Source organism: Aptenodytes forsteri, unplaced genomic scaffold (genome assembly GCF_000699145.1).
Source record: "Aptenodytes forsteri isolate BGI_AS27 unplaced genomic scaffold, ASM69914v1 Scaffold249, whole genome shotgun sequence".
NCBI lineage: Eukaryota > Metazoa > Chordata > Aves > Sphenisciformes > Spheniscidae > Aptenodytes > Aptenodytes forsteri.
The window spans coordinates 2,611,891-2,613,960 of NW_008796188.1; positions in this window are offsets into that span (position 1 = coordinate 2,611,891).

The window sequence follows — 2,070 nt, forward strand, 5'->3', positions numbered from 1 at the left end:
GTTCGCTTTTGCCCAGCCTCTCCCCCCACTCCTTGCCATGTTCTGCGTGTGCAGATGGGCTTCGCTCGAGACTTTGGACACGGCCTTGGGCTCTCTCCATGTGGCACTAACCCACTCGTGTAAGGTTTCCTGCAAGCATCCTGGAGGATCCCGTCCCTCCAGGGTCTGCAAAAGCCCCATGTTCTGCGTGTGCAGATGGGCTTCGCTCGAGACTTTGGACACGGCCTTGGGCTCTCTCCATGTGGCACTAACCCACTCGTGTAAGGTTTCCTGCAAGCATCCTGGAGGATCCCGTCCCTCCAGGGTCTGCAAAAGCCAAACTTGCCCCCCTCCCCAGTCTCAGCAAACTGTTTGCAGAGGAAGGGTCATATCAGGCAGCGGCAGGAAAGGGGGATCCCAATGCCCCCGGCTCCTCACCCCCCCGGGGGGGACAAAACTGAGACGTGATGGTTTCAGAAATCCGGGTTTTACTCCACGGCCAGTTGACGAGCCGTGCGTGGGAGCGGTGCTGTGTAAGGCGGTCGGTAGATCTGCCAGGGCAGGTTCTCGTAGGGTGAGCAAAATCGCTGCCTGGACGATAAAGCCAGCTTCCCCCGCGCCGCCCCTGGGGTTTGGGACCGGGTGGCTGAAGTTTGGAGGGCTGGGATTTCCCCAGGAACAGGGCAAAATGGTAGGAATAAATAGGTTCAATATTAATAGTTAAAACCTGAAGGGAACTCGGAGGCGGTTTGAGACCAGCCAAGGAAGCCGGGATGGCCGTGAGCCAGCTGAAAGACACAGGGACCCTGTGGCTCTGAGGGCTTCACCTTAACGTCCCAAACCCCTCCAATGGGGGATAAATGGAGGCAAACTATGCGATGGAGTGGTGGGAAGAGCTTTGATAATGATGATGCAGGGACAAATACTCTTGTTTGGGCTCCTCAACACAGCGTGGTGCCGCCGGCAAGAGCTAAACGCCGGCTGGAGATGGCCCCGAGTCTGAGCCCAGTGCCCGAGCCCAGCGGCAGAGGCAGGTGATCTTTGTGTGCAGAGTTGGTCTGTAATTCCCCATACAAAAAATACGATTAAGGAATTTATGGTGGTGTTTACTGGACAAGGAGACAGCAGTGATATGATTTATCACCCCTGTCACACTGCGTTGCCCAAATAGCATCTGTGATGAAAAGGCTTGCTGCCACCGAGAGCAAATAAAAGAGGAATTTGTCTCGATAGTAAAATTAGCTGTTGCCGAGCAGATCCAGACCCAGCGACGGGGACGGTCATACGTATCACGCAGCAGGAGACTGGCAGGGCTGCAAAAGCCAGTGTCCATCTGGGCACGGGGAAGAGCAGAAGAGCATCCAAGGCATCGCCACGCGGCCCTGAAACGAGGGCAGGCGTGCGGGAAGCCTGCAGCAAACGAGCCCCGCTGAGAGCACGGCACCCGCCTGCTGCCCTGGGCTCTGGGCAGAAATGCACCGGCAAATGGGTCCCGTCTTCAGGCTTGGTCTGCCTCCCTTTCTGGCGGCGTTGCCCCACGGGGACGGTGTCTGGAGGAGGAGAGGGCTGGGAGCTCATCCTGGCAGCCACCCGTGGGGGATGCAGGGTGGGTGCAGAGCTGGGGCCCGAGCCCACGTGCCGTGGGAGCTGCCCTGGCACCAGAGCCCTTCCTGCAGCCGCTCTGCCTGCTGCGAGAAACGCTGCGGGTCCCCTCCCCGTGCGTGCACAGGCACATGCACGCACACACACGTGTATGGACGTGGGCATACGCACACGTGCACATACATGCACGTACATGCGCATGCACCCATGCATGCACACCCACATACGCACATGCATGCACACCCGCACGCATGCATACATACCCACGCATGCACGCACACATGCACGCATGCACACACAAAAGCACATGCACACGAGCATGCTTATGCACCCTCACACGTGTGCACGCACACGCCTGCGCCCACACGTCAGTGCACACGCGTGCACACATGCGTGTGCATGCACAGGGACACGCACACGTGTTCATGCGCCCGTGCACCCACCCACGCCCGCGCAGACAGGGCTGTGGGCGATGCCGGGGCGGCACAG